An 8,734-nucleotide genomic window follows, 5' to 3' on the forward strand; every position below is an offset into this window, starting at 1 on the left:
CTCAGATTTCTTACCTCAGTTTGAAAAAAACTTTTAAGGGCCATTCCAGCCCCAGTGCTCCCCATGAGATGAGCTGAGGCTTTTGCCGTGACTGTATCACAGACCAACTCCTTCCTCTTCCTAATCCTGCTTTGTTTACTCCCCTCCAGGTGTAGCTTCGGAGACCATTCCCAACACATTTGTTGCATGCTAATTTCTGTCTCTGAATCTGCTTCCCAGGGACCCCCAACACATGTCAGGTGCCCCTTCTATCCTCTCTTTAAATTGAGGACCCCCCCCCATATAACATTTGCACAATTCTCTGTAGGTCTTCTCCCATCTAGACTCTAGGCCCTTTGTAAGCAGGGAGCATCTGCAGACTGTTTATCAAATGAAAAATGTGCCCCCATGACACCACCAAGTAGTTTTGCCCTGGGATATTGAATTTCAGTCCAGAGAAGAAAGGCATGTAAGTGAATAGGATGTTTAATGGGAGTTAGTATGACTGGTAGCATTATCTGTGTATAAGATTTTTGCTGTTTGCTGCATTTGAAGGATTTTTAAAAAAAGATTTATTTTATTTTTTATTTAAAGTCAATTGGCCAGCATATAGTACATCATTAGTTTTTGATATAATGTTCAATGATTTATTAGTTGCATATACTACCCAGAACTCATCACATCACAAAATTTTTCTAGCTGATTCTAAATCAGTGTAAGTAAAGTAGAAGGCCTGGGCGCCATGAGGTTATGAATAGGATTTTCACAAATTCCTGTGTTATCTCAGCAAATTTTCAATTTTCTTCTGAAGATTTTTACTTTGGCTAGTTAGTCAGCCACATGGATACATTTGGGAATTTTGTGATGGGGGGAATGTAATTACTACTGTTGATTTCTTAAGATTATTGAGATATTTTTATGAAATTTAAAAAATTTAATGAAATTTGTGGATAATTTAATGAAATCATACAAATAAATTTGTTTTTAGCCTTTAATTTTTAAAAATTTCGTAAATCTTGGTATGTATCTAAAAAAGAGTAATCTTAAACTCATTGGCAAAAGCCATGATCTTTTTTTAGGGTAGGTAAAAAATTATTCATTCATTTATCATTCATTTCGTTTTGTTTCCATTGAGGCATTTTATTTGCATGTATGTATTACATCTCTAGAAAAGAATCCCACGATTTTCCCTCCTATGTCTTTTCGTCTTGCTTCTTCATGGTCCGTGATGCCAGCTGAAGTTGTCAGTACAATGAAATCAAACTGGTGGGACAGGAGCAGATTACCCCGCCATTTTTCTAGATCCTTGAGTTGTACATCAAATCTCGGGCTGATCACTCCACCCTTGTCTAACCTGCCTGTGAGGTTCACAACAGTTTTCCCAGCTCTTTGACTATCAGTGATTTCAGATTCACCAATGTAACCATATTTCATCATCACAGTTAGAAACTGGATGATAACTTTGGAGTATGACCTAATAAGAACCTGGAATTTGCCTCTCTTTTCAGCATTGTTAATGCTCTTGAGAGCATCTGCCAGGACATTTGTGCACACCATTATGGCGGCCCTGAAAGATGGTGGAAAGAGCATTGATTTCGTTTTTAAGCAGACTGTTTTGCACACTGTACTTCCTCTTTTCAAGTGTGTGATACACCAATTTACTGTTCAAATAGTAGTAAAAAGATTCCTTAGATTTTTCTGATGTTTTATTAGAGAATGTTTGCACAGTTAATATACTTTGGCATTTATAAATATATCCAGATTCTCAATTTTAGTTTATGAATCTAGTGAATGTTGTACATATTCCCATCAAGAGGCTGAACAAGCTAACCAAAATGTCAAATATCTTTACTTTGTCTTTGGTTTACATAAAATCAGTAACAGAGAAAGAACACCTGATTAGCTCTTGGTGACATCATAGAAATTTCTGGGTGGGTAGTTGGTGCCATAGTCATGGAGAGTAGAGACCCATGTGAGAGTCACAATACTTAAACATGCCCAGTGGGTGACTAATCTTGGACTTGAGCACAGATTGATGGTCACATCTAATGATTGGTATCAGTGAGCAGTACATAAGTTTCTGCAGGCTTGCTTGACTTTATAGCTTATCACAAACATGACAGTGATTTATGTGATTTCATAATATTATTATAAAACCTTCAAAATTATGGATTGTTGGTTGAAATCTGAATCATCAGTAAACCTGGAAAATAGTAATAATACAGATTATATGAATTAATTATGGCTTACTAAATGCATTTTAGTAGGAAAAATCATTTCAGTGTAGGGCCCAGGGAGGAAACAAACCTAAAAGGTGGTTTTGGAAACCAAGAGATTGGTTCATTTGCAGTCCCCAATTTTCCTTCTGTTTCTCCTACTTTTCTTACAACCTCTGGACTCCATTTAAGACTCATCTGAATGAAGGTTTATATGTAGTAGTGGAAATTAATTAGTTCCTTTTCTTCTGAATCATTGTAGTATATGTTTCTGTGGAAAGACAGTATACCTTGATGAGTTATTGACATATTCTCAACAGAAGCCAACGTGAAAGTTCAATGTCAATTTAAAATCAGAAATTTTTTGTGCTACTAAAAAGTACTATAGTCCCACTGATTCTGATTGCTTCCTGGGTATCTGATTCCCACATATATTTTTCAAAGATCCTAGTCCTGCCAGAATTGCCTCATGGATCCAGTGTTAAATGTTCTTATGTGTAATGTTTTAACATTAACAATTTGTCTGCATATATTATTTGGTTTATTTGAAGGACTGCCAAGTAGATGATCCTATCATGGTTATTTGTGCAAATAGAGCTTGAGTGATCCTGATTTCTCACTATTCCATTACTTATGAAGTGTGTACATGTGTTATGTATGCTACCTGTTTTATGTGGTACCATGGATCAGAGCTATACAATAGTAGATGAAGTTGGCATTTGGAAATTACTTGCTGAATTTGATTTAATTTGGATGGTTCAGATAGGAAAAGTTATGTTGGGAAATTGAAGAAAAGCAAAATTTTCAGATGAAATGTGTAATCTTCCCATATTGTTTTACTATATAACCTTTTAAAAAACTTATTGAAGGGGTTCCTGGCTGGCTCAGTCAGTAGAGCGTGTGACTCTTGATCTTGGGGTTGTAAGTTTGAGCCCCACATTGGGTGTAAAGATTACTTAAAAATAAAATCTTTAAAAAAATTTAAAAAACTTATGTACTAAAAATTAAGAGAGCTTGTTGAATAAAAATCAAAACACATCATGACATGGCTTTAAGAAAGCACTGAAAACAGCACAATTTTTATAGTAAAATAAACATAAGATTTACCATTTTAAATATTTTAAAGTGTATGCATGCTTCGGTAGCTTTTAGAACATTCATATTCTTTTTTAAATTGAAGTACAATTAACATACAGTGTTACATTAGTTTCATGTGTACAGTATAATGAGTCAACAATTTTATATATTACTCAGTGCTCATTAAGATAAGTGTTCTCATAATCCATTCACCTGTTTCACCTATCCCCCCATCCACTTTCCTTCTGGCAACCACTAGTTTGTTCTCTGTGGTAAGAGTCTGGTTTTTTGGTCTCTTTTTACTTTGTTCATTTGTTTTGTTTCTTGAATTCCGCATATGAATGAAATCATATGGTCTTTGTCTTTCTCTGACTGACTTACTTCACTTAGCATTATACCTTCTAGGCCCATCCATGCTGTTGCCAGTGGCAAGATTTCATTCTTTTTTTTTATGGCTGAGTAACATTCCTGGAACATTCACATTTTAAATGTCCATGAGTAGCCACTATAGTCCAAGTGCCAATACAAAGGCAAGCATAGAAACTAGTCCTTCCGGGAACCATCAGATCTACCAAAACACACAATCCCAAATTTTTGTAGGATAGTCTTCTTACTGTCCACCTTGGTACTAACCAGCCACTCTTGAATAGCAAGAATGGCAAGAATAATTTGGGAGCCCCAAAGTCAGGGCAGAGGAAAAGGAGATTTTTAAGGATCAGATGGTATTGTAGAAGATAAGTCCTGTGGTAGGGATTCAGACACTGTTTCCTTAGTCATACTATATAATGGGGATGCTATAGCAGAGGTGTAAAGTCCCTCTTACGATAGCCACCAATCCTGGGAAAGCCTGGAATTTTCTCTTTACTTCAGATAAAGGGTAATTGAGGAAAGTCTTAATGTGTTATGTGTAAATCCCCGAGGCATAATAATCCAAGTGTATTGTTGATTTTCCCCAGTGAAGGCAAGTAGGTATTGGGAATCAAGGTGGAGGGGTATACTGAAGAAGACAGAACCCAAGTCAACAGTGAAGTAAGTAGTGTCAGGGAATATAGAAGTGAGGATAGTACTAGGATTGGGGACTAAAGGGAACCTAGGTTTTACTGTTTTATTTATGGCCTAGAGATTTTGAAGAATCCCAGAAGAATGCCACTTGATAATTTTCTCATGAGATCTGCTGGGGGAACAGTAATCATTCAACTTCCTGCCCTTTTTCAAGATGGCCCAATCATTCTCCCAGGCTTAGAACATTACCCTAGATGGAAGCTTGGTGCCAAGCTGTCCTCCAGAATGTTTTATGTAAGCCTCATGGTAACTATCAGTCAAAAGCCTAGAGTAGATACACAAAAGATAAAGAGAAGAGAATGAAAGCAGATCACTATGGAAAATCATCAGTTCACAAAGGAAGACAGTAAGAGAGGAAGAAAGGAACAACGGAACTACAAAATAGCCAGAAAACAATAAGATGGCATTAGTAAGTCCTTATCTATCAATAATTACCTTAAATGTAAATGAATTTAATTCTCTAATCTAAAGGCATTGAGTGGTTGAATTGATTAAAAAACAAGACCCAACTATATGCTGCCTCCAAGAGACTCACTTAAACTTTAGAGACACACATAAGTTCAAAGTGAAGGGATAGAAAAAGTTATTCCATGCAAATGGAAACAAAAAGAGAGCAGTGGTAGCTTAACTTATAATCAGACAAAATAAACTTTAACTTAAAAGCTGTAATAAGAGGCAGAGGTTATTATATAGTGATAAAGGGGTCAGTTCATCAAAAGAATATAACAACTGTAAATATATGTATGCATCTAATGTTGGAATACCTAAATATATTAAGTAAATACTAACAGATCTGAAGGGAGAAATAGACAACAATACAATATTAGTAAGTGACTTTGATATCCCACTTTCAACAATAGATCATTTAGACAGAAAATCAGTAAGGAAACATTGGACTTGAACTATAGTTATTTATTTATTTTTAAAGAGTTGTTTTGCTTTTAAGATTTTATTTATTTATTTATTTATTTAAGAGAGAGAGAAGGAGCACAGAGGGAGAGTGAGAGGGACAAGCAGAGGGAGAAGGATAAGCAGACTCCAATCCCAGGACCCTGAGATCATGACCTAACCCGAAATCAGGAGTCGGACACTAACCAAGTGAGCCACTCAGGGGACCTGACTTGAATTATATTTTAGACCAAATGAGATGAATAGACATATATAAAACATTTCATACCACAGCAACAGTATACAGATTCTTCTCAAGTGGACAAAGAACATTCTCCAGACTAGATCATACGTTAGGTCACAAAACAAGCCTTAGCATATTTAAGAACATTAAAATTATAAAGTATCTTTGCTGAATACAGTGATACAAATCTAGAAATCAGTAACAAGAGGAAATTTGAGAAATTGAAAAGCATTTAGGAACTAAATAACACACTCCTGAACAATCAGTGAGTTAAAGAAGAAAACCAAAGGGAAATATAAGTTTTTTAAATCAGGGGTGCCTGGCTGGCTCAGTCACTAGAGCATGCAACTCTTGATCTCAGGGTCATGAGTTCAAGCCCCACATTGTGTATGGAGCCTACTTAAAATTTAAAGAAAATTCAAAAAAAAATTTTAAAAATTCAAAAAAGGGAACTTAAATGAAAATGGAAACAACAAAACAAAATGTCTGGTATGCTGCAAAATCCTTCTTAGAGGGAATTTTATAGTGATAAATGCATATATTAGGAATATAGAAAGATCTCAAATAATCTAACTTTACAACTCCAAGAACTAGAAAAAGAAAAACAAATTAAGTCCTAATTAGCAGAATGAAGGAAATAACAAAGGTCAAAGCAGAAATTAACTCTCAACAAAATACTAACAAAGTGAATTCAGGAACACATTAAAAGGATCATACACCAAGATCAAGTGGGATTTATCCCTGGAATTCAAGGATGGTTCAACATATGGACATCAATAAATGTGATGCATCACATTAATACAAAGAAAGATAAAAGCAACATGATCATTTTAATAGATGCTGAAAAAGCATTTGACAAAATTCAACAACATTTTATGTAAAAACTCAACAAAATTCAACCTTTATGTAAAAACTCTCAACAAATTGGGTAAAGAAGGAAAATACTTCAAGATGATAAATGTTTTATATGACAAATGCACAGCTATCATCATACTCAATGATGAAAGGTTGAAGGCTTTTCCTGTAAGATAAAGATCAAGAAAGGGCGCTCACTCACCACCCCTGTTCATTATAGTGTGGGAAGTACTGACCAAAGCACTTAGTCAAGAAAATAAAATAAAAGGTAAACAAATAAGAAAGGAAGAAAATTGTCTTTTTGCAGATGATATTTTCTTACATATAGAAAAATCCCAAAGACTCCACCAAAAAAACCTGTTAGAATAAACAAATTTAGTAAAGTTGTAGGATACAAAATTGACATACAGATATCAGTTGTGTTTCCATATAGTAACAATGAAATATCTGAAAATAGATGAAAAAAAAACCAATCACATTTACATTAGCGACAAAAACAATAAAATACTTAGGAATTTAAATTTAACCAAGGGGTTGAAAGATCTGCACACTGCAAACTGTAAGACTTTGATGAGAGTAATTGAAGGAAATAGAAATAAATGCAAAGATATCCCATGTTCATGGATTGGAAGCTTTAATATTAGCCATCTATAGGGCGCCTGGGTGGCTCAGTTGGTTAAGCGACTGCCTTCAGCTCAGGTCATGATCCTGGAGTCCCAGGATTGAGTCCCACATCGGGCTCCCTGCTCAGCAGGAGAGTCTGCTTCTCCCTTGGACTTTCTTCCCTCTCATGCTCTCTGTCTCTCATTCTCTCTCTCTCAAATAAATAAAATCTTTTTTTTAAAAAAAAGAAAGAAATATTAGCCATCTATAGATTCAGTGCAATCCCTATCAAATTTCCAGTGGCATTTTTCACTGAAATAGAAAAGAACAATTCTAAAATTTGTATGGGACCACGAACACCCAAATGGACAAAGCCAGCTTAAAAAAGAACAAAGCTAGAGGCATCACACTTCCTGATTTCAAACTATAGTACAAAGCTCTAGTAATCAAAACGGTATGGTACTGGCATAAAAGTAGATGCACGGACAGATGGAACAGAATTCAGTGCCCATAAATAAACCCACACATAGATAGCTAATATTTCACAAGGGAGCCAACAATACTCAATGGAGAAAAGATAGTTTCTTCAATAAATGGTTCTGGGAAAACGGGAAAATCACATGCAAAAGAATGAAATTAGACCCCTGACACTATTTACAAATATTAGCTTAAAATGGATAAAAACTTAAATGTAAGACCTGAAACCATAAAACTTCTAGAAGAAAGCTTACAAGAAAATCTCTTTGATGTTGGTCGTGGCAGTGATCTTTTGGATATGACACCAAAAGCACAAAGAACGAAAGCAAAATCAATAACTGGGACTTCATCAAACTAAAAAGCTTCTGCACAGCAAAAGAAGCAGTCAATAAAATGAAAAGATAACCATCTATCTGATAATGGGTTAATATCCAAAATATATAAGGAACTCATACAACTCAATAGCAAAAAACAAATAGTCCAATTAAAGAATGAGCAGAGGACCTGAATAGACATTTTCCCAAAGAAGACATACAAATAGCCAACATGTACACAAAAAGATGCTCAACATCATTAATCATCAAGAAAATGTAATTCAAAACTACCGTGAGCTATCACCTCACACCTGTTAAGATGGCTATTATTAATTTTTTAAAAAAGAAGATAATAAGTGTTGGCAAGGTTGTGGAGAAAAGGGAATCCCTGTCACTATTTGTGGGAATGTCAGTTGGCATAACCATTAGGGAAAATAATATTGAAATTACTCAGGGGTGCTGGGTGGCTCAGTCGTTAAGCGTCTGCCTTTGGCTCAGGTCATGATCCCAGGGTCCTGGGATTGAGCCCCGCATTGGGGTCCCTGCTCAGTGGGAAGCCTGCTTCTCCCTCTCCCACTCCCCCTGCTTGTGTTCCCTCTCTCTCTCTGTCAAATAAATAAATAAAATATTTTAAAAAATTTAAAAAAAGAAATTACTCAAAAATTAAAAATATAACTACCATATGATCCAGTAATCCCACTTCTGGGTATACATCTTGAACAAAATGAAATCAGAATCTCCAGGAGGTATCTGTGCTCCATGTTCATTGCAGCAGTATTCATAACAGCCAAGATGTGGAAATAACCTAAGTGTCTGTCAATGGATAAAGAAAATGTGGTGTACACACACACACACACACACACACACACACACACCTACATACAATGGAACATTCAGCCATGAGAAAAGAAAAATCCTGCATTTGCTATAACATGGATGAACATTGAGGGTATTATGCTAAGTGAAATAAGTCAGAGAAAGACAGATACTGTATGATCTCACTTATATGTGAAATCTGA

General features: G+C 35.4%; 1 pseudogene; it reads right to left on the minus strand.

Moving 5' to 3' along the window:
* Positions 1-1,119: 1,119 nt before the first annotated feature.
* LOC114224611 (small ribosomal subunit protein uS8 pseudogene) lies at positions 1,120-1,536 on the minus strand (annotated as a pseudogene).
* Between the last annotated feature and the right edge of the window lie 7,198 nt (positions 1,537-8,734).

Source organism: Eumetopias jubatus, unplaced genomic scaffold (genome assembly GCF_037043125.1).
Source record: "Eumetopias jubatus isolate StellerSeaLion01/CBP00866 unplaced genomic scaffold, mEumJub1_p1.0 scaffold_11, whole genome shotgun sequence".
Taxonomy (NCBI): Eukaryota; Metazoa; Chordata; class Mammalia; order Carnivora; family Otariidae; genus Eumetopias; species Eumetopias jubatus.